General features: G+C 37.4%; 1 pseudogene; it reads right to left on the bottom strand.

The window, feature by feature from the left end:
* Positions 1-9,387: 9,387 nt before the first annotated feature.
* Positions 9,388-17,171, bottom strand: LOC102469647 (protein TFG-like; annotated as a pseudogene).
* Between the last annotated feature and the right edge of the window lie 7,822 nt (positions 17,172-24,993).

The raw sequence follows: 24,993 nt of genomic DNA, 5'->3' as shown, positions 1-24,993 counted from the left end.
ACCCCACAATCCCTTTTCTTCCATTGTCTTCTCGGGATTTTGAGTATGCATGTACATGCACCTGGCATGAGTTTTAAGCTGTTGGGTCTGGGGCTCAAACTGGTAGACTATGTGGGAGTCCACTGACGTAACCATCCCTCCATCTACTGGTCCCTAAATGAAGTAATTTTACCAAACACTTTTGCATATTGATAAGTGGGTGAGAATCAGAAACATCTGGAGATAATCTAGTGGCAGTGTGAGGCTGGAGAAACTGAGGTTTGTGTCTCCCCTTTGCAACAAAGACTTGAAAGACAAGGAAACAAGCTGAGGACAATAATATGGAGACGCAACCCAGAGACAAAATGGGCCAATGCCAAGGGAGGCAAGCTGGCCTCACCTCCTTTCCAGTTCTCCTTTTTTTTTTTTTTTTTTTTTGAGAGGTTTTTGCTATAGGGCGCGTGCGCTCGCCAGACAGACAGAGAGAGACAGAGAGACAGAAAGCAGGAAATCACCCCCCAGGGGGGATGGCCACGCTGCAATCCCTTCTCCTCCATTCTCCCCTTGGGATCTTGGGCACGCACGCACACGCGCCCGGCGTGAGTTTTAAGCCGCCGGGTCCGGGACGCAAACCGCGGTCGACTACCTGGGAGTCCAGCGACATAGCCATTACGCTAACTGCTGGTCCCTCCAGTTCTCCTTTTATCCTGTTTCTGTATAATACCCTTTATTCATCTAAAGTTTATGTCCTTAGAATAGCTCTGGCTTACTAATTTTTCTTCTATCCTGTAAGGCTCATGCTGTCAGGAATTTTTTTGAGTTAAAATACCGATGGTCATCTAATAATTCTCTCCTTCTACTTTCTTTGTGCTCCAGGCTAAAACTCTGACCTATTAGGTCATCGGGAAAGTAATGATGTTTTTGTTTTGTTTTGTTTTTCTAGGCAAAAATGCATCATGACTTTCCTGATGAACCAATATGTCTGCCTAACCAAGGTCATCATTCCTAACAACTCCTAACAGAAACTTTTGATTTTGTGAAAGATAGAGTGCTATGTCCATGGCACAGTGCACTGCGCTAATAACACTGCTCTAAGAATTTTTTCATGCTTTTATCCCTAGTCAGCTAAATACAACTTGAAGCTTGTGGGTGGTGAAAGTGGCAGACTGATATCAAAGAGGAGCCAAGAAAATATATTTGAGATCTAATTTTAGGGCACCAGCAGATGGTGTAATATTTATGTTGCTGAACTCCCATGTAGTCAGCCACCGCTTGAGTCTCGGACCTGACAGCTTGAAACACACACCAGGTATAAGTGCGTATGTGCCCAAAATCCTACGGAGGAAAAAAAATAGAGGAAAACGGATTGAGGCATAGCCATCCTCCTGGGGATGATTTCTCACTTTCTGTCTCTCTGGTGCCTACAGCAAAAAAATCTCTTAAAAAAAGATTATTTTAGTCAGATTGGTTGCAAATCACAGAAAACACCTAAATATGAACAATCTAAGAGAATAGAGGTTTCCTCAGCTCACTGTATGAAGGTCCAAAGTCCAAGGGCTACATCTGATATGAGTTTTGCAAAGTCCCAAGGCATTACATCACAAGAGAGGAAGGAAAGGAGAACATCCATCCAACAGTCTCTGTCTCATTCCCTCCCCTTATAAATCCAGCAGAAGTCAGTCATGGGGACTCTGGCCTAAAGACCTTCATCTTAATCTCTTCCTTCCCAAAGTTCCCTGATTTCAGTGCATAGTTTGATTACATTTTCACTTCATAATCCCATCACAAACAATCTCAACATGTGCATTTTGGAGGGACATAAAAACAGTAGATGATATCCATCTGGTTACTTCAGTAAACATACAAAGAATGAAAGTTTTATTTGATTTTAATTTCAGGATATTCTTAAAGATGTTAAAAATAGCACACTTAGCACATTGCATCTCTCTATTGAACTTTAATGTTCTTTGAAAATTAGCCAAAGGACTTGCATAAATGGATATCAAAATGTCATCTAATTATCAATAAAAGCTATTTTTGGAGGCCTTGGCCTGGGTATACAGTCACAGGATTTGCTAACATTCACCTGAATTGATCCAACAGTTAAACTTGCAGAATATAAGGATATAGTCTGTTCTTCTATGTTAGAGATCGAATCAATGGGTGTTGTCTCTGATGCAGGCAAAGAATCTCACAGGTCTGATAAACTACTATTCCTCACCTGAAAAGTGGTGGGAAGAGAGAAATTAAAAAGTCAGAAGTTTAAGCCTCAGCAGTTTTTTTTAATAGGTAAATATGAAAAATAGTGAAAAGATTTTTTGTGTGTGTGCCTGATTTTATTTGGAATAGGACAAGTGATTCATTAATGAATCAATGACTTAAGGAAGAAAATAGTCTACTTCCCATTCATGGAGATTACAAAATGACATTTAAGCTTATATATGGAACCAGACTGAAATAGCCTAGCCAACATTTTCAACTGGTTTCCAAGAAAAGTTCCAGTCCATTAAAGACAGAAGAAAATAAAGGAGCACATAAGAAAGGCTCTATGAGCAGACTTAGCTTGGAAAGGGCCCATATCCCTTATGTTCATATCCTCCTGGAGAACACTTATGGACACTCCTATGTGGAAGAGAGAGAGTTACCAACAAATGTAGCTATGAGTCTATGAAGAAGAAGCTAGCTAGAAGAGGACAGCAACCTCAATGTGTTTTCCTTTGATCACAAAATATCAGAGGGTGGCCTTTGTCTCAAAAAGACAGTTCTGAATTTCCTTAATGATGACAAACCAAAGTCCACTTGATTATTACTTTCAACTCAAAGTTGAGTATCTTTGTCTGATGTGTAGTTCTATCCCCTAGGCCCAGTGGGAGGAAAAACCATGTTATAGTGCTTCCCCTTCCTGTCAAACACACAGCTTACATAGGTAGAACCAGGGGAGATTAAACACACAAAAAATGCCACTAAGAAGTGAAGGCTAGAAAATCAAAGCCACTATTCTTCTGTAGCAATTGTTGATAAAATCCTTGTGACATATATAATCAAGACACTGTGATTTGGTAGTGAAGAAAGTTCCTTGAATAGCAAAGTTCTACTCCCAGGGAGGAACTTTCTTCACCACTGATTTGAAGACTCCAGACTTTCTATCAAGTTTCATTCTTGTCCTCTGTTTCAGATGATCAAATTTGAAATGGGTGTTTCAGATGATATTCTAAATGAAGCACCACAGCTCTAAAAACTTGCTTCCTCTTGTTGCAAATTTGCAGACCTGGGTTTATTTTACAGATAGGTCAGTCCTAGACTCCTTTAGTACAGTGTGGTCAGTTTACAATATAATTGTATTGAAAACTAAGAACCCTTCTGAATCTTGCTTTCAGTCATTCCCATGTATTAGTAGTCACAGAGTCACCCAATTCTTTTTCTGGTCATGTTTACTGCACTTGATATTTTTCCTTTCCTTCATGTGAGTCTTTTGATTTATGTCATTATCTTGAGATCACTTGAAATAGTGGATTTTGGTGGGATGACAACACTCATGTTCCTGTCTTTACCACAAGGGGTATGTAACTTTTTTTTGTCTGAAAGTTTTTAATGGCTTTTATATACAAAGGTAGATTTTCAGTCATATCTGTTCAGGGCCCAGAAGCAGCTGGACTCCTTTATCCTGAGTATGGTTAGAAGATTTAGCAAACAAGCATTCACGATGCCCAGTTAGTAGTGTTGGGACCAACAGTTACTGTAATGGCTATGTCGCTGGACTCCCATGTGGTCAACCACAGTTCGAGCCCCGGACCCGGTGGCTTAAATTCACACCAGGTGTGTGTGCGTGCGTGCCCAAGATCCCGAGAGGAGAATGGAGGAGATGGGATTGCGGTGTGACCATCCTCCCTAGGGGGTGATTTCTTGCTTTCTGTCTCTCTCTATCTGTCTGGCAAGCACACGCACCCTATAGCAAAAACCTCTCCAAAAAAAAAAGATGCCCAGTTAAATTTTGAAAATTGTTAAATAATGGATTATTTTTTTATTCCTGTGCAATACTTGAAACATTCTTATACTAAAACAATGTTTGTTGTCTATCTGAAATTCAAGTTCAATTCTAGCAATTCCATGAAAACTTTAATCTTCTTTTCTTTATTTCTTTCAACCTGTTCTTATTACCAACCAATCCTTACTGATGTTATCATACTGCAATTTATTTCATTTTAATGATACTGTAAAATTAATGTAAAGGAACAAATAGCATACTAATATTTTTGCTATTTTCAATAGTTTGGGCTAGAACTTCAGGGTTAGTAACCATGTGCAATGCCTTCCAAATTGAAAGAGGCAATAATCTTGTCATAGACTAGCAAGGGACTACAGCAAGGGTCTATGTTGCTAAAGCTACTATGTCCACACTTTCACGCCCATTACCTAGCTACTAAGCCAGAATCACCCATACGTAGTATCCTACTAAAATTTAGTAATTTCCTTATTAGTTAAAATAAACTAGCTACCATAAAAAGATACACATGATTTCATTATCTGAAAAATAGCATCTCAGTACAGTGGGAAATTGACCTACTTTCTTTTACACTGTAATTCTTGAAGGCCAATTACTAGAATCAGAGTAATCCTATCCAGATATTTAAATTTGTTTTCTATTTATTGAGAGAGAGCTTTTTGCTACAGGGCATGTGTGTTCCCCAAAAAGACAGAAAGCAGAGAGAGACAGACAGATGGAAAGTGAGAAATCACCTCCCAGAGGAGATGGCCATGCCACAATCCCTTCTCCTCCATTCTCCTCTAGGGATCTTGGGCACGCACACACATGCACCCAGCATGAGTTTAAGCCACTGGGTCTGGGACTCAAACCGTGGTTGACTACATGGGAGTCCAGCAATGTAGCTATTACACCATCCGCTGGTCCCTAGAAGATGTCATTTTAATAAGGGCCTTCATTCCTTTTTGTGTTTTTATCTAATAGTGAATGATTCCTTGGTTTGTTGTTGTTGATTCTAAAAACAGGATACATACATTATGTCTCTACAATTAAATTCAGATACAATGTGTGACTATATGTTTTGTTTTTTTAAAAAATATATTTCTGATTGGACCAACTACATGAATCCAACATAGAATCCCCAAAAGAATCTTCTCTTGGACTCAACTAAAATTCAAAATATTAGAAATCTAAACCATATGACTCATAGAATATATAAACTTAGGAATTTAAACTCTAGTCCAGGGACCAGCAGTTAGTGTAATGGCTATGTTGCTGGACTTCCATGTAGTCGACCACAGTTCGAGTCCTGGACCTGGTGGCTTAAAACTCAACGCCTGGGGCATGTGCGTGTGCGTGTGTGCCCAAGATCCTGAGAGGAGAATAGAGGAGAAGGGATTGCGGCATGGCCATCCCTCCAGGGGGGTGATTTCTCGCTTTCTGTCTCTCTGTCTCTCTCTGTCTGTCTGGCAAGTGCACACACCCTATGGCAAAAACCTCTCCGGAAAAAAACCAAACCAAAACAAAACAAAATACACCTCTAGTCTGTGTGAGAATATGTGAACATAAAGGGTGGACCATGCGGGAAGGTTTCAAATTGATGTCAGAAACCACAACCACCTTGGTTACACAGGCTATGTGTATACTTAGAATCCAGGCCTATCTGAGGCTGACAGGAAATCATAGTATTGGACTCTGTTGGGTATACTATGTATCTCTGCTTCTCTTCCTCTGTATCTTTTACTCATGAGAAAAAATAAATAGGCTTAATATAAATAAATGAATTTAAAATGAATCTGGACACATATCTTAGTGATTAAAGGGAGCTATATCTCACACAGCCACCACAGTTCTACCCCTGATCTGAATGTGCATGACCTAAAACCCAACAGGATGAAAAAACGGAGGAGAGATTAGGCTGTAACCAGTTCCCTGAAGGTGCTTTCTCCCTGCCTTTCCCTCTCTCTCTCTCTGACTGTGGGTGTCTCTCTGGAAAGAACATGCATCTTGTGGCAATTTAAACAAAATAAAAAAGCAAACAAATTGAAATAAATAACACATTTTAGCCTGCAGATGTAAGATATATACGAAAAGAACAAAACGTTATAATTTCTATATGAAATTTCACTAAGACTAAAATACTTTCTTCCCATGGTTTGATTTCTTTTTCAGTTTAACCTGAAAAGCAATGCCAAGACTGGTCCACAGCCTGCACTGCAGATTGCCTTTGGCTAGTTTTGGAAAGTTCTCTATACCCAGTGATTACCCAGTCCTGAATGCAAAACAATATGCTTAGCAACACCAAAAGTCTTAATAATTTTAGTTTTCTCATCCCAATCCTAGTTTTATTTGTCAAGATTTCAATCCAGTTTACCAGATGCTGAGGTGCATTGTCAATAAACAGCAATTTTCTCTTGTCCATGTGAGAGAAAGAAAGATGCCTTTTGAGATAGAAAGACAAACTGATAGATAAAAATACAAATGTAATGGGACTAGCAGTTGGCGTAATGGCTATGTTGCTGGACTCCCATGTAGTCGACCGCAGTTTGAGTCCTGGATCCAGTGGCTTAAACTCATGCTGGGCACATGTACATGCATGTCCAAGATCCCGAGAGGAGAATGAAGTAGAAAGGATTGCGGGGTGGCCATTCCCCCTAGGGGGTGGTTTCTCACTTTCTGTCCCTCTGTCTCTTTCAGTCTGTCTGGTGAGCACACGCGCCCTATAGCAAAAGGCACACCCGCCCCATAAAAAAAAAAAAAAAAAAAAAAAAAAAAAAAACAATAAATATATGCCCCAAATTATGCATGCAAAATTTGAGAATTCAAGGGCTTACCTGAAACTCATCCAAGAAGTTATGTTCAAAGAGACCAGTTAGAAATTCATGTGTGCTTCATTTTCTTTAATAACTGTCCTTTATCAAATACATATTTTTATCAACTAAGTATGAAGAAAAGAATATGCATTAATTTCTAGCTATCAATATCATTTTTCAAATAACCAGTAACTCTAGATTTGATCCTTGGAAGGCTTCCAGGTCATTTTGATAAACGTACCACCATAGAAAGAACATGTTGTAAGATATTATAGAAAAACTGTTGCATGTCAGTCATTCCTCTGCAATGGAAGGGTTGCTGGTCAGCTAGTGCAAGGAAGCTTCTCATCTCTGACAGTTCATATTAAAGACTCACTGACAGCTCAGTACTATCACATGGCTGGACATCACGTTAGGTGTCAACAAGCCAGTGAAAACTCACAAGTCTTTGTACTGTGATTTTGAAGTCAAGGGTACACAATTAGCCTCCTTAAGCCATTCTGATAAACTTTAAAAGTCTTTTTTTTTTCGCCTACATTTAGTAAAACCTAATGTAGATGCTTTTACTGTTACTATCAAATTTGTACACCAAGCTTTGCTTTAATTAAACTTCTTAAGGAACAAAAATACCATTTGTTTCCAAAGTGAAGTAACTTTTGTATCTACCCAGATCCTTTATTCTTTGATTTAAATTTAAAAACTGCATAGTTTTATTAATGATATCAAAATATACTATTTATGTTATATATAATTAATCATGTCACATTACTGATGTCCACTGACAGTTTTCTTAAGTTTATATATACGTATGTGCGTGTGTACTTAGGTTGCATGGAGGTTAGGGTGAATAGATCCCACATGGCCAACTGCACAGTTCAAGTACAGGACCCAGTGGTTTGCAATCATTCCAGGGAACCAGCAGATGTTGTAATGTTTATGTCACAGGACTACCACATAGTCGACCATGGTTTGAGTTCCGGACCCTGCAGTGTGAACTCACCCCAGCTGTGTGTGTGTGTGTGTGTATATATGTTCAAAATTCCAAGAGGAGAACAGGTGAGAAGGGACTGTAGTGTGGCCATTCCTCCTGGGGGGGTGATTTCTCACTTTCTATCTCTCTGTCTCTCCAGAGTACATGTACCCTATAGCAAAAATCTCTCATACAAAAATTAATTATGTGAGTGTGTGTACATGCATGCTCAAAATACCAAGAGGAGAATGGAGGAGAAGGAACCGCAATATGGTCATCCTCCTGGGAAGTGATTTCTTACTTTTCTAGTCTCTCTCTTCTTCTCTCTGGTGAGTACATGCACTCTGTGGCAAAAAAAAAAAAAAAAACTAAAAAAAAAAAAAAGTCTCTGTCTCCTATCCCTTCCCCCAGAATTTGTCTCTGATCAAAGTTCCACATATATTATGGACATAAAATTACATATATAATTTATTGATGTTGAAGGCATTATTTTATTTAATACTATTTACATATATTAGAGGAAATATTATCCTGCAATTTTTGAAAATATGTGTGTTTGCGTGTGTCTATAGATGCACAGTTTATTTATGTTATATTTATTCATAAAAGTTTTTCTCAATATGTCACTATGTTTTTTTTCTAATGAACACTAAATATTAGTTTTATTGAAAGTCTCTTCAACACTAAAAAGACCAGTTTCAATTTTGACGGTGATTTAATTATCTTTGTTAACATATCAGTGTTACGTTTTATACAAAATATCTAGTTTGTTTGTTTGTTTTCCAAAGAGCTCTGCTTTAGTACATCATGGTAACAGTAAAAAGCCAAGTAATTTGACTAGACTTCTGCCTAGCATCTAGCATTTTAATATCCTCTGGACAAGAAACACTAGAAAATCAATCACTTTGCATACATGTAAGAAAATGGTCCCAGAAGAACTAAGAAGCTGCTATATTTTAAGTAGGGGAGGAAAAAAACTTGAATTTTTGCATTTCGACGTGTTTTCCAGCAAATTATTCTTCCAATTTAATAGAAACAATAATATCATAAAAATGGGCTGCTGGTGAGGCCAGCAGGTGGTTAAAGGTATTGTACTCCCATATACTGCGTGACTGCAGTTTGAGTAGCATACCTGGTGGCTTGCTTTCTCTCTCTTTTTCTGGTGAGTGCATGTGCCCCATAGCAAATTAAATAATAATAATTATAAATAAAATTAAATAAATAGTTTTTAGAGGTTTTTGCCTCAGGGCACACCTCCAAGTGTGAGCTCATGGAGAGAGAGAGAGAGAGAAAGAGAGAAAGAGGCAGTGAGAGGGAAAGTGAGAAATCATGGTGGGGGGCAGGGGAGGCAGGGGGAGGGCATCAAGTCCAGGACTACACCACATAGGCAATGTGGAGTCCAGTGACATAACTGCTACAACATCTGCTGACCCCTAAATAATTCTTAAAAAACAAAAAAGATTCTGCTTTTTAAATTTCTGAATTCCAATAGAAGCCAAAATAGTAGTACTTGAGAGGCAATCTTTCGGGAGGCAAAAAGTCAGCAACTCCACTCATCAGTGGGAGTGAGTTCTTTTTCAATAGCCAGATCCAGGTTGGTTATAACCCTGTGTGTAAGGTTTGGGCCTGCTTGGAGGAGGCGGTCATAGGACTTCTAGAAAGTGGAAAAAACCTGGTCTTGGTCCATAGGCCCTGGTTGACTTGGAGCCATTCCAGGCTGAGAAGCAGCGGCCACAGCATAATTAGCAGGCTGAGAAGTTTGGGTAGTGTACGCGTGTGGAGGATAGCTGACTCATCTGGTACTGCTGGGGTGCTGGAGCAGGCAACTGTGGAGGCTAACCAGTAAAGGCAGGAGCTGGTGGGAGAAAAGTTGGTTGCTGGCCATATTCCTAGAACTGCTTAGGCTGTCGGCGTCCAGTCTGCTGAACACTGAGTACCATACTGTTGAGGCGGAGCCTGGGGCTGTTGTGCGCCACACCCTCTTCTTCCCCCTGGGGAGTACATGCCCCCTGTGGCAAAAAAAAAAAAAAAAAACTAAAAAAAAAAAAAAGTCTCTGTCTCCTATCCCTTCCCCCAGAATTTGTCTCTGATCAAAGTTCCACATATATTATGGACATAAAATTACATATATAATTTATTGATGTTGAAGGCATTATTTTATTTAATACTATTTACATATATTAGAGGAAATATTATCCTGCAATTTTTGAAAATATGTGTGTTTGCGTGTGTCTATAGATGCACAGTTTATTTATGTTATATTTATTCATAAAAGTTTTTCTCAATATGTCACTATGTTTTTTTTCTAATGAACACTAAATATTAGTTTTATTGAAAGTCTCTTCAACACTAAAAAGACCAGTTTCAATTTTGACGGTGATTTAATTATCTTTGTTAACATATCAGTGTTACGTTTTATACAAAATATCTAGTTTGTTTGTTTGTTTTCCAAAGAGCTCTGCTTTAGTACATCATGGTAACAGTAAAAAGCCAAGTAATTTGACTAGACTTCTGCCTAGCATCTAGCATTTTAATATCCTCTGGACAAGAAACACTAGAAAATCAATCACTTTGCATACATGTAAGAAAATGGTCCCAGAAGAACTAAGAAGCTGCTATATTTTAAGTAGGGGAGGAAAAAAACTTGAATTTTTGCATTTCGACGTGTTTTCCAGCAAATTATTCTTCCAATTTAATAGAAACAATAATATCATAAAAATGGGCTGCTGGTGAGGCCAGCAGGTGGTTAAAGGTATTGTACTCCCATATACTGCGTGACTGCAGTTTGAGTAGCATACCTGGTGGCTTGCTTTCTCTCTCTTTTTCTGGTGAGTGCATGTGCCCCATAGCAAATTAAATAATAATAATTATAAATAAAATTAAATAAATAGTTTTTAGAGGTTTATGCCTCAGGGCACACCTCCAAGTGTGAGCTCATGGAGAGAGAGAGAGAGAGAAAGAGAGAAAGAGGCAGTGAGAGGGAAAGTGAGAAATCATGGTGGGGGGCAGGGGAGGCAGGGGGAGGGCATCAAGTCCAGGACTACACCACATAGGCAATGTGGAGTCCAGTGACATAACTGCTACAACATCTGCTGACCCCTAAATAATTCTTAAAAAACAAAAAAGATTCTGCTTTTTAAATTTCTGAATTCCAATAGAAGCCAAAATAGTAGTACTTGAGAGGCAATCTTTCGGGAGGCAAAAAGTCAGCAACTCCACTCATCAGTGGGAGTGAGTTCTTTTTCAATAGCCAGATCCAGGTTGGTTATAACCCTGTGTGTAAGGTTTGGGCCTGCTTGGAGGAGGCGGTCATAGGACTTCTAGAAAGTGGAAAAAACCTGGTCTTGGTCCATAGGCCCTGGTTGACTTGGAGCCATTCCAGGCTGAGAAGCAGCGGCCACAGCATAATTAGCAGGCTGAGAAGTTTGGGTAGTGTACGCGTGTGGAGGATAGCTGACTCATCTGGTACTGCTGGGGTGCTTGAGCAGGCAACTGTGGAGGCTAACCAGTAAAGGCAGGAGCTGGTGGGAGAAAAGTTGGTTGCTGGCCATATTCCTAGAACTGCTTAGGCTGTCGGCGTCCAGTCTGCTGAACACTGAGTACCATACTGTTGAGGCGGAGCCTGGGGCTGTTGTGCGCCACACAGCGCCCCTGGTGCTGTTGGTACATCTGACTGTCAATCTGTCCTGCTTGCACTTGAGGTCTTATATTTGGAGGCTGTTGTGGCTGAGCTCCTGGTGGGTGAGCTGCTGAGGAGGAGAAAGCAATACTGCCTGGCGTCCCTGAACAGTCTTCTGTAGGAGCACAGGGTGGCCCTGTGAAACCTGGTCATCTGTTAAGCCAATGCTGACAGGACATTTTTAATGAATTTATCTTGACCTTTTAAAGAATTAAAAGCTGACCTACTGGCTGCTATAACCCGAGTAGAATGTTTTCCAGAGGAATCAGAAATAGCAGGTTTTACTTCCCTACCATCCACAGAATCATTTTTCAAGAATATTGGTGGAAGGTCCTGGTTTTCCTGGTGGTTCTAATCTGTCAGTTTTATTGAAGTTGAAGTTTTATCAGTTTTGAACAGGAGATATTTCACCTGACTTGATTCAAGGAGTCTTGGTTGACCATTAAGAAATAACGATGGGGCGGCAGATGGCATAGTGGGTAAAGGCACCAAATTCCCATGTGGGCGACCCTGATTCAAGACCTAGACCTGGCAGCTTGCTTTCTCACTTTCTCTCTCTGGTCAAATTAAAATAATAATAATAATTATCATTATTATTATAAAGTTAAATAAAATAATTTTTTTAAAAAAGCAAACAGTATCAATTTAAGTATCCTACTACATTGAATTGCAACGGAAAGGTCAGAACTATCAAAAATTGTTGCAAGATCTCCACCTTCATCTTTATATTTCATTTTAAGTTAATTTATTATTCAGAAATTTTCCTTCCAAAACATGCTACATCGTTAGCATCTATTCATCGTAAGACATAACTTCATTATGAATGGGAATTCACTAAAAATTCTCCCCAAGCTGAGCTTTGATGATTAGCTTCCCAGTTATGTCCAACTGTGTGTTCACAGTGGATGCCTCGACGTTTTATATATGTACAGCTCAGCTCCAGTTTCATTTTTTATACAAATTATTTTTTTTCCAGAAGTTTTTGCCGTAGGACACATTTGCTCACTAGAAAGACAGAGAGAGAGAATTAGAAAGCGAAAAATCACCCCCCAGGGGGGATGGTCACGCCGCAATCCCTTCTTCTCCATTCTCCTCTCGGGATCTTGGGCACGTATGCATACGCGCCCAGTGTGAGTTTAAGCCACCGAGTCTGGGACTCGAACCGCGGTCGGCTACATTTGAATTCAGTGACATAACCATTATGCTAACTGCTGATCCCTACAAATTAAAAATTTTAATATTAAAAATTATTTAATTCCTACAATAAACTATAACTGGCCAAAAGTATTATTATTTTAATACACTGCTATATTTTTGCTAGTATGTATTGAGATTTTTTTCCCATAATACTCAGAATGAAATGTTTATGTTGTTTCCCTTTGTTTACTTTATCAGATGTTGGTATCTGTATTATTCTGACTTTAAGTAAAGACTTGAGATCTGTATGTGCTGCATCATTTTAAAAGGCTCAATCAAAGACTTCATCTGTATGTTTAATAGAATTTGTTCGTGACACTGATTGGCTTGCTGATTTCAGGACCGTCAATGTAGCGTCTGAAGACTGTCTCCTCTCCCTTTAGCTTTTACTGTTATAGTAAATAGATGATGTGGGTTTCCTTGCATTCCTGGTATCAATGCATTATGTTATATTTCCCCAAAGGGGTAAACATTTCAGCAAAATATTAAAAACCATAAGCTTATATGCAATTCTTTTTTTTTTCAATTTCATTTATTTATTTATGTTTGCTTGCTATAGAGTATGTACACTAGCTTAGCAGAGAGAGAAAGATAGAGAGGGTAGGGAAATATGAGAAATTATTCCTCATGGGAGATGACCACTCCATAATCCCTTCTCCTCCATTCTAATCTCAGAACTTTGGGCAAGAAAGCATAAGGTGTTTTTCAACTCACTGGGTACTGGACTCATACCATGAAGTGAGCCATGTGGGGCCCAGCCTCCTTCACCACTTCACCACCTCCTGCTATATGCACTTCTCTTATCTTGTTATTTTAAATGTTATTTATCATATTTTATTTTTTTATTCCATTAGTTCATAAATATTTGTTTTTATAAGGAGCTAATTTTTGAAAACGATTTAATTATTCTATTTTATGAAACATTTATTTATATATATTTATAATTTACCTCAGGATTATTTGCTGCTTTATTTCTTTAGATATTTTTATTGTTTAAATAATCAGTATGGTCTTTTGTGGTTGATTTTCTTTTTTTTTTTTTTTTGAGAGTTTTGTTTATTTTGGTTGTTTTTTATTTTGTTTTTTGCTGTAGGGCGCGTGCACGTGCCAGAGAGACAGTGAGAAAGAAAGTGAGAAATCACCCCCAAAGGGATGGCCATGCCACAATCACTTCTCCTCCATTCTCCTTTTGGGATTTTGAGCACACACACACATGCAACCTGGTTTAAGTTTCAAGGCACTGGGTCCAGGACTGGAACCACAGTTGGTCATACGAGAGTCCAGTGCCTTAACCACTATGCAGCCTGCTGGCCCCTTGATTTTATTTTTCTAAGAATGTTCTTCTCATTATCTGTGCAGACATATTCTATAGGCTGCATATGCAATATTTTTATTACTTTTTTCCATTTGTCAAACTTTTTTTTTTTCCATTTAGTCACCATACATCTTTAGAGCACACAAAATGTTTTTCCCAGCACAAAAGCAGTGTGTATTAGTAAAGTTAGAGATATCACCATGGACATTATCAACAATAGTTGCTTTTTCATTTTCGTATATGTTAAATTTTTTTTCCTAGATCCCCTCCCTCTCACTTCCTATTAGTCATCCCCTATTATCGATCCCACTATACTGTCTCTGATATCTGTAATTGCCCTCTCTGATATAATACCTTGTGGTCTTCCAGTTTCTTCCATAGAGTATAGTCATTTGGCATAAAATAGGCAGAAACATACAATGTGCCTGTCTATTACAGTCTGACTTGTTTTGCTTAGCATTAATTATTCCATATTTGTTCACTTTGTTTCAAATACCAAAGTCTCATTGTTCCTTATGGCTGAATAGTATTCCATAGAGTACAGGTGCTGTGTCTTCTAGAGTAGAGCAGATCAGGTTTTCATAGGTAGCTTCAAGTGGTTGCCTTCTCTCATAATCTTTCCACTCCTGGTAAGCTGGGGATGGGCTAAGGAGACATGACTTAGTGAAGGGGCTCAGAGTCCCCTGCTGCACTGTGTACAGCGCATAGGCCAGAGGGTCCCAAGTTCCAAAGGCAGACCTAGGGGCTTGGGCTGTACCAATGAAAAGAGGCATGCAGAGTTCAGAACCAGGTCTCCCCAGGTGGGGTGGGGGTGGGGCAGGGCCCAGGAAGCAGGCGGCACAGGTGTGCTGGAGTGTTTCAAGTTCTAAAGGCAACCTGGGGGGTTGCGCTGCACCCTCCACAAGAGTTGTGTTGAAATTTGAATCCAAGTCTTCTGGCAGACAGGCAGGGCTCAGGAAACTTCTCAGAGCTTTTATTATTAGAATGCCAATTGTTAGCCTTCAAGAAACAGTACAGAGTATGTTACAAATCTTCTTGAACATAATATATTTTTACCCAGGAAGCATTATATTATACCTGAATTAATTTGAAAAATAGTTTTAGAATCATTTTTCACAATCTCAGCTTTGTGTTTTGTTATTCTATTTTCTTCTTTATATGTGCAAACACTGTATTATTTTTTATTTTTTCCAAAAACTAATTATCAGTCATTTCAACACATACGTATACTTTCTTCATGTTGTCTTTTCAACAACTTTAAATTATTGTTAAGGTTTTTTTTCTTTTTTTAATTAGTTAAAGGAGTACATTCAAGTTTCTCACCGATAATTGTTTCTGCTGGGTAATTGATTTGTATAAAATCATTCACTTACATATACTGTTCTCTTTGATGTTATGATCTTTGCAGTTGCTAATCCCTAGTGAAAATCTTTTATTTTTTTTCATTGCTTTAATTCTAAGTTTCTGCATACTTGTTCCTTATTTTCCAAATTCTGCTGAATGCTCAGGCTGTGTGGTTTTCTTTCTGATGATGTATGTTAATCACTACTGAAACATTCATTGATTCTATCATCAATATTGTTTATTTTTGTATTGCCCTGTGAAATAAAAAAAAATTAAGAAACTCTGTTTTATAACTATATACTGCAGGATTAGTTTCTGGAGCTTACAATGAATGTTACTGAATGAATGTCTAATTAAATGTATTAACTACTTAGATAAAACTATACATTTTTGTCCAATGACCAGTATATATCTCTCTTTTTAGTGTAATGTCTGTCATTGTCTCAAGAATATTTCTTACTCTTATTAGAGATAGTAAATGTTACAGTTATAGATCATATAAGCTATGTTCACAATTTTCCATTTTTCTCAAATACAACTATACATCATTATTCAGCCACCTGCTATAAAAATCTGATGGTGTAATGGTTACGTCACTAGACTTTCACATAATTGACCGTGGTTCCAGTCTTGGACCCGGTGGCTTAAAATTCACCTCAGGCATTTGATAGTGTGTGCCCAAGATCCCAAGATGAGAAAGGACTTCGAAGGGATTGCAGTGTGACCATTCCCCATGGAGGGTGATTTCTCATTTTCTTTCTCTCTATCTCTCTGGTGATTAGATGTGCCCTAAGCAAAAATCTCTCTGGGGAAAAAAAAAAAAGCTTTTTTTGACGCTACTTTACTATTTTATCTTCCCTATTATAGTACATGGAATATAACACAACTGATATATCTGTTTTCCTCCACTTGAGTTGTTTGAAATTTTCTAATATAAAAGACAAAAGTTAGATATGCGTATAAACATATACTAGTCCTATGAAAATAGATATAGATGTTGATATAGATTAATTTAAGATAATTCTCATCCTTAATCATGACTTGACTCTTCTGTTTTCTTTTGAATATTTATTCATATACAACATAAGTGAGTGAATATATATATTTTAGAGAGAGATTTTTGTTATAGGGAACATGTACTCACCAGAGAGACAGAAAGTGAGAAATCACCTCCTAGTGGATGGTCACCCTGCAATCCCTTTTCCTCCATTCTCCTTTCAGGATTTTGGCTCATGCAAAAACACTCCCAGTGTGTTTCAAGCCTCTGCATCTGGGACTTCAACCATGGTCAATTACATGGGAGTCCAGCAATGTAAACATTATGCCATCTGCTGGCCCCACGAGTGAATATATTAATACTAGTATTTTTTTTATTTATTTATGTGAAATATGCAAATATGAAGCCAAACAACTTTAAAAAACAATTCTTTTTATTTAGCTATCAACAAAATATGGTCACTGTCAATTTCTACTTTAGAAAAAAATTCACTTAGAGAAGATTCTGGGAAGACGTGGAGTCGAAGGCACCAGAAATCTGTCTTTCCACTTAGAAAATAATCACAATGGCAGAATATGTCTGATATAACTATTTGGGAACTCTGGAGACTCTCAAAGGTGTGCAACTTCCAAAGGAAGCCTTGGATTCTTAACTGAGGTTTCTGATGTTCAATTTCAGGTCTCATCACAGTATCAGCTACCCAAATCTCAGCCACAAGCCTAGGACGCCTCTGTGCCTGTGTTCTTGGAGCCTCCTCCACATAACTTGGAGGGGCCAGGGTAGGCAGAGCCCTGCAAATATCAGGGCTCTGTGCTCTGATTGTTGCTTCTTTCTGAAAAGAGGAATACAGAGAAAGAACTAAGTGAGTGACCATTGTGATTGCATCTCCCCCCATTGTTGAAAGCTCCTACCCCTCTAGCTAAGGTGACTGACAGAGGATCTAAACTGTCATTGTTCTACCCACTCCCTCACTTTTCTCTTTTTCTACTTTTGAAACGAAGAAACTAGAGATGAGGACATTTAAATACTATCGTGTATATAGTGACTGCATGCCCAGGGAAAGTCTCATATAAAATATGAGAGAACCTTACATTTATACCTCAGGTTGATCCTTAGCACAGAGATTGGAGATAATAATAATAATAATGAAAAACTCAAATCTTGTAGAAGGGAAACCTTATCACCATAGTTACCACATTTTTAATTCAAATGTCATTTTCAACCAAATTTACAAATAAAATAAAAAAGGACATCACAAGGAATACAGGAAAATTGGAGCGCATGGTTTATTCAAAAGAAAAAGAATCAAGAAAAACTTCTGAAAAAAATGTGGTGGTGGATCTACTAGGCAAAGGCTTTGAAATAACTGTCTTGATGTTCAAAAAACTGAAGGAAGGTCTAAAGAGGGTCAAGAAGACAATGTATGGGGGCCTGCAGGTAGCGTGGTGGTTAAGGGTGCCAGACTCCCATGTAGCTGGCCGTGTTTCAAGTTCTGGACCAGGCAGCTTACTCTCTCTCTCTCGCTTGCTTTCTCTCTCCCCCCCTTCCCCGGTCAAATTTTAAAAAATAAATAAATAAGTAAATAAAGTTAAATAAAATAAATTTTTAAAAGAAAACAATGTATGAACAACATGGAAATAGTATAATAAAGAAAAAATAAAAAGAAATCTGAGATGAAAGGCAGAATAAGTATAATGAATAATCTACGAAAATTCAGAACAGATTTGATTAGAACTGCTTTTTGCAAAGGTAGCAGCATGGAACCCTGTTGTGAGTGCCTTTTTCTCTCTCTCTCTACCTCTGTCATGGAGGAAATAAATAAATACGATTTAGAAAAAAAAAAAAAGAGAAGAGATTTTGAAAATTAAGTTGATGTTTATATAGAGTAAGGAAATTGAGTCAGTAAATAAAAATTTCCTGTAAAAGAAAAATCCTTATCCTGATGGCTTTCCTAGTGAATTCTAATGTTTAAAGAACTAACATTAATCTTTTTCAAACTTCTTCAGAATGTTGGAAAAGAGGAACACTGGCTAACATTCATGCCATGAGGCCAGTAGTACTCTGAAAGTAAAGCCACTCAAAGAACCCACGTATAGGTTCTAAGAGAAAAGAAAATTATAGGCCAATGTTTCTTATGATTATTAATGTTAAAATCTTTCATAAAATACTAGCAAATCAAATTCAGCAGCAATTGCAAGAATTATGCTCCACAACCAAGTGGAATTTATCTCTGGATATAAGAATGTTTCGATATAATACATTACATTAACAGAATGAGGTAGAAAAAACATACTAGTCTCTCAACTGATTCAAAGAAAGAACTTGACAAAATTCCATATCCTTACATGCTAAAAGCACTCAAAAACTAGGAATAGAAAGAAATTACCACAGGGTAATGGTAATAAAAGCCATTTATGCAAAGCCTGTGGTAAACATCATTATTTGGTGATGAAGATTGAAAAGATATCCTCAAAAGTCAGAAAAAAAGAAAAGCTACCTGCTTTTACCACTACTATTAATCATCATAATACTAGAGATTTTAGGCAGAGCAATTAGGCAAGAAAAATAAATGAAAGACATACATATTGGAAAGAAAAAAATAATAAAAATAAATTTCTCTCTGTTTTTCGATGATATAATTTTATAAAAGAATAAAAATAAAGGAGTAGATACAGAAAAAAAATTTCCTAAAAGTCTCGAGAGAAGCTATTGTCACTCTGTTAAAATGAAGAAGTTGAGGCTAAAAATCATCATTATATTTAGCAATGTGAGTTTTGTAAGTGACCTTAAAATAAAAAAATATTTGTGAGCTGATTAAAAAAAAGTGCTAGATGTATTAGTTCTTACCAGAGGTTTTCACATGTTCATTTTCAGTTACTTTCTGATGATTACTCATTTTCTGACATATTCAGTGTTTTAAATGGCATCTAGCTGAAGAAATGTCTGTATCTTATATTCAGTGCTAATTTGTCATAGAATAGTTTCTTTTGTTGCTTATGGAATCGTTTATCATATTAACAATGGATATAATTTTTAAACTCATTAATCAAAAGCACATGAATAGCACTTAATGGAAATGGATATTTTCTGCTTTAATAATCAGCTAAAGCAATATTAAAGTTTTTATTAAAAATTTATTAAAATTTTATTAAAAATTTGAAGTTGGTTCAGCCCTCGTGGTACAGTGGTTGAGAAAGCTAGATCTCACATGGCTAACCACAGTTCAAATCTTGGCCCCGGCGGCTTGTAAAATGCATATGCGTGTGCATTCCCGAAATCCTGACAAGAAGGAGAAATGTAGGAAAAAGAGCCGGGGAGGTGACCATGCCTCACTGGGAGAGTATGTTCTCTCTTTGACCCCTTTTGGTGAGTGCTTGTGCTCCCTGGCAATTAATATATAGGCCAGAAGATGATGTAGTGGTTATGTCTTTGGACTTCCATATGGCAGAATGTGATTCAGATCCTGATGTTGGTGGCTTGAAATTCACTCTGGGCATGGGTGAGCATGTGCCCAAGATCCTGGGAGGAGAATAGAGAAGACCGGATTGCAGCATGGTCATCTCCTCTGGGGGATGATTTCTCAACTTGCCCCTCACTATCTCTGTCTCTCTCCCTTCCTAAGGCAAAACCTCTACCAAAAAAAATATAGGGTGTGTGCACTCACCAGACAGACAGACAGAAAGACAGAAAGCGAGAAATCACCCACCAGGGGGGATGGCCACTCTGCAATCCCTTCTCCTCCATTCTCCTCTTGGGATCTTGGGCACGCATGCACTCGTGCCCGGTGTGAGTTTAAGCCACCAGTTCCGGGATGCGAACCGTGGTTGACTACGTGGGAGTCCAGCGACATAGCCATTACGCTAACTGCTGGTCCCATAGCAATCTTAATTCTATTGCTAAGTTTCCATCTCTTATAAGACATGACCTGGGACCAGCAATCAGCATAATGGCTATGTCGCTGGACTCCCATGTAGCCAACCGCGGTTTGCTGTGGCTTAAAACTCACACCGGGTGCTTGTGCGTGCATGCCCAAGATCCTGAGAGGAGAATGGAGGAGAAGGCATTGTGGCATTGTCATCTACCCTGGGGGGGTGATTTCTCACTTTCTGTCTCTGTGTCTCTCTCTGTCTGTCTGGCGAGTGCACGCGCCCTATAGCAAAAAAACCTCTCCAAAAAAAAAAAAAAAGACATGACCCTTTAAGGTTTTTTAATATGCTCTTTTTATTTAATAGAATTTATCCATTTTATTGTAGGCCACTTCAATAATTCTTATCCTAGTTGAGTTATGGTAACTAATTATAACTCTTAACAACTCCCTATTTATTGTTTTTCCTTGAAAGTTCTGTGGTCTGGCTTTTGAAACTCTGCCTCGCAGCTCTAAGTACCTCAGGCTTCCTCTAATCCCATCTGTATCTCCTCAACTCAGTACAATTGCTGGGGTCTGGATGGACTCACATTCCTAGCACAACCACTTGTAAATTGTCTGGAGATAGGCATTTATAACTTTAAACTACTAATATGAAACAGCTGACTTCATTGTCTGATAGAAAATGTCCAGGATAATAGTTAGAAATAACTTATACTTTGGCAATATTATAAACATTAAATTTTGGTTTCTTTCTCAAAGTGTCATAGATTTATAGATTGCAAACTTTTCAGTTATACAGAATTTGTTAAAAATCTTTGTATTTTTAAAATTAATTTCAAATAACTTATTTTATATTCATTCACTGTACATCATTACAGCATACAAAATGAGATTACCCATCCAGAACACACTGTATATTAACTTAATTAATATTACTATGTATGTTACTAAATAATGATGTATAAAATATAAACTATCATTAAGATCATTTCTATCAGATAATCAACTCTTGGTTTTAAATTTGAAATACATGTGCTGCATATTAAAGTATCTTAAAATACAAGTGTTTTTCTGTTAAAATTCATGTTTAATGTCAAATCCACTTAAAAATATACTAGCAATATAAATACAGAAATTAAAATCTGAGCTTCTTCATCTGAATCCAAATTTCTATCAATGTTGTTGGATTTTTAAGGTGTCTTTGAGAGAGTTTTTTTTTTTTCTGTTGTATTGTACTAAAAGTGAGATCATACACCATACATTATAAAAACCAAAGAAAGCTTACGTATATTTTAGAATATAAGCATTCAATGTTATGTCTGTGACTTCCCCCACACCTCGGGTTTTTCTAATGAATGAAGAACTAAAATAATAGTTCCAACATATATAATGGAAAGAGACATCTTGTAGATACATTTTTTTCAATTATTTATAAAGTAATTTATGATATCTTATCTTAAACTCAACTCTGGGGCTGTCAGAGAAGAAAAGATAGGTAATTTCTTAATAAATAATAGGATGTTAGGAACTATTGGCATTAGAATTAGACATCGTATTCTGGTCTAAGTAGATGAACAGAGGGCACTCTGCATTCCTAGTCTTTTGTATCACCACCTTGAATGGACCTCCAAACTGCTAAGGCAAGTATAGAAAGGGGACCAAGAAGGACCAACAGATAGTGTAATGATTATATCACTGGACTCCCACATTGTTGACCGTGGTTCAAGTCCTGGACCTGGTGGCTTGAAATTCATGCTGGGTTCATGTGTGTACATGCAGCAAATTCCAAGAGGAGAATGGAGAAAGGATTCTGGCATCATCCCCACTGGGGAGGGGTAATATTTTGCTTTCTGTCTCTCTTTTTCTGTCTTTAGGTCAAGTATTCATACCAAATAGCAAAAATCTCTGAAAAAAGAAAGGTGACCAAGAAATATTTATACCCTTGGAAAAAAATCCTCTCTCCTCTCTAACTCCTAATACTCACAGCCTCATCAGCCATAAGCTCTTTGGTAACTGATTAGGGTTAATGCCATAATAAAATTTACTCTCGTTTGTGTTATTACTACAATAAACAATGTAATTGCTGTATATAATAATGGAATGCTCCTAATTCCAGGCTTTATAGTCCCCAATCTTACAACCCCTGGTTATAGTTTACATATCCTTATCTGACGTTATTTCTCAATACTGCCTTCCTTTCCCATAATTATTCACCTAGGCTCACTGACACGCTTGCTTGCTTGCTTGCTTGCTTGATTTATTTTAGTTTTTGCTATGGGGTGCATGAGCTCATCAGAGAAAGATGTAAGGGTGAGGAGGAATGAGAAATCACCCACACAGAAATTCCTTCTCTATCTCTACTCTCAGGATTTGGGCATCCAGCATTTTTTTAAGTCGCTGGGCCTAAGACTCAAACCACACAGTTGACCATAAAAGGATTCGGCTACCTTAACCACCATGCAACTGGCATGCTTTATTATTCAGTGAAACACCTATGTCCTCAAACTTTCCTAAGAATATTTTTAACATTTCATTCTAAATGAAGCTTGGTAAAATGGTATCTCTTGAGGCTGTTTTACCCACCTACTGCTCTTTCTGTCACATCCCTTAGGCCAATAGGGGGAGAAGGGGGGTTATTTTTCTAAAGTGCATCTAGATCATTGTGTTGCTCTCTCCGTCACCACCACCAACACCGACATTATCATCATCACTATCACCAAAACTTTTGAGGATATGATTATATGTTATGGCCAATTACCTTCCTTGTAATCTCACTCACTGGAGATTTCAATATTTGCAATTACCAGTATTCACAATTTCTTGGTTGACTCATTTCCAATAATCCTGCCTTTTCTCTGATTTAGCCTCTCTTATTGTTATAATTCAGAATTTGTCATTAGTAGTTATACTTGCTTCATAATTTCTACTTTATTTATTTCTAACAGTGTCTTGCTAATGTCTGACTGTGATAATTCTGTGACCCCACTGAGACCTAGAGCCATTTGACTCTACTCTCCCTGGCAACCTAATTCCTTTCTTTTACAAGCTTAAATTCTGGAGAATATTATCCTCACTCTTCACTCTTTTTTCTCTACCTTACTTTTCAAAAAAAATTGCAACTCTGGTTAAATACAACTGTTTTTGTCTCTCTTATATTGTAAGAGAGAAAGTATTAAGAGCACAGAATTAAGAGCAGTATTAAGAGTACTCATAACATATTATTAAGAGCACTCTTACATCGGACGCTAAAACTGACTAGAGGGCTAATACTACCTTGTCAATCAGTGAATAACCTTAACTAGGTCCTTAGTACTATTCCGAAGACCCACATTTATTTATCCACTCTCTTCAACAATTGTTTCATATTATCTATTTGAATCTGAAATTATAAATAATCTTCCATCTTCTACATTCTGAGGTTATTTCTTTTTTTAAAACTGATTTTTGCTATGGGGTGTTGTGCTCACCGAAAAGACCAAGAGATAACAAGAAATTACTTCCCATGGAGGATGGCCATGCCACAATCCATTCTCTTCCATTCTCCTCTAAGGATTTTGTACATGGATGCAAACACGCCTGGTGTGAGTTTAAAGCCACTGGGTCTGGGACTCAAATGGCTGTCAGCCATGTGGGAGTCCAGTGATGTAAACATTATGCCATTTGCTAGTCCCTAAGTGACTACATTTTTTGACGCATTTATGACATATAAAAAAGATTGAAAAAGCTCCCGCCCTTCCGTTACCACTTCTCAACCATTTACATTTGTACAAGTATATTATGCCCATTAAATTTTGTGAATAAATCATACATTTTTAATAATTTTAACTTTATTTTACTTATATATTTTTAATTCGCAATCGGGCACGTATGCTCACCAGAGAGTGAGAGAGTGGTAGGAAGGGAGGAAGTGAGAAAGCAAGCCTCCAGGACTCCAACCACATCCTACAGGAGTCCAGTACGTTTTTCACCACACCACCTGCTGGCCCTAATCATGAATTATTTTATACCCTGTAAAATTAACCCAAATCCTCCCTGCAAGAATACTCAACAATTTGCGTAGTCTTCAAGATATGTTGAGTATTTCCTTCTTTTCTCAGTACCATTCTCATAAACATACAACTAGTAAGTGTTCAATTAGTTTGTTACCAATGGATAGGTTTTTTTAAAATAGTCTTTTGTTATGTTAGAAATAGGTTACACTATATAATCACTAGACCAGGTGAATTACATATGCATGTAATTTCCCTGAAAAATGATCGCTTCATTAAAGGGTAAATTCATTTGCAATTTTAATAATGTTGCTGAAATGGCCTCACATGGTATGTGTAAGATTCCTGGGTTATGCATTTTCCCAAGGGAGACAATATCCTCTTCACTAACCACCTCGTTTTTTTTCAATCTGAAAAGTGAAAATTTTGCTCAGTACACTTTTAATTTATATTTTTATCATGGTAGAGTAATGATAATAGTGATGTCAGTTCTCAGTTTCCCCATTTGTAAACCCTGTATAGTCTGATTTTACAGTTATTACTACAGGTTGCATATCCACTATGAAAAATACTTAAGATCTGAAGTGATTTTGATTTTTTGGGGGAATATTTGCATATGCATAATGATGTTTTTGGGGAAGGGAGTTAAGTCTAAACACAAAATGTATGTTTTTTATGCACTATATATATACATATATATGTCATTTTACAGACTATTTTTGTATTGAAGCATTTTTATTATGATTTATTACATGAGATGAAATAAAGTATTATAACTTTCATGATAAGTATCATGTTAGCACTCAAAACATTTTATATTTTTGAGCCTTATGGGTTTCAAGTTTTTGAATTGCTCAACC

The sequence above is a fragment of the Tupaia chinensis genome, unplaced genomic scaffold, assembly GCF_000334495.1.
Source record: "Tupaia chinensis unplaced genomic scaffold, TupChi_1.0 Scaffold000652_1, whole genome shotgun sequence".
In the NCBI taxonomy this organism is placed as follows: domain Eukaryota; kingdom Metazoa; phylum Chordata; class Mammalia; order Scandentia; family Tupaiidae; genus Tupaia; species Tupaia belangeri.
Note: the sequence above shows the minus strand (reverse complement) of the source record. Positions and strands in the feature narration are given on the sequence as shown.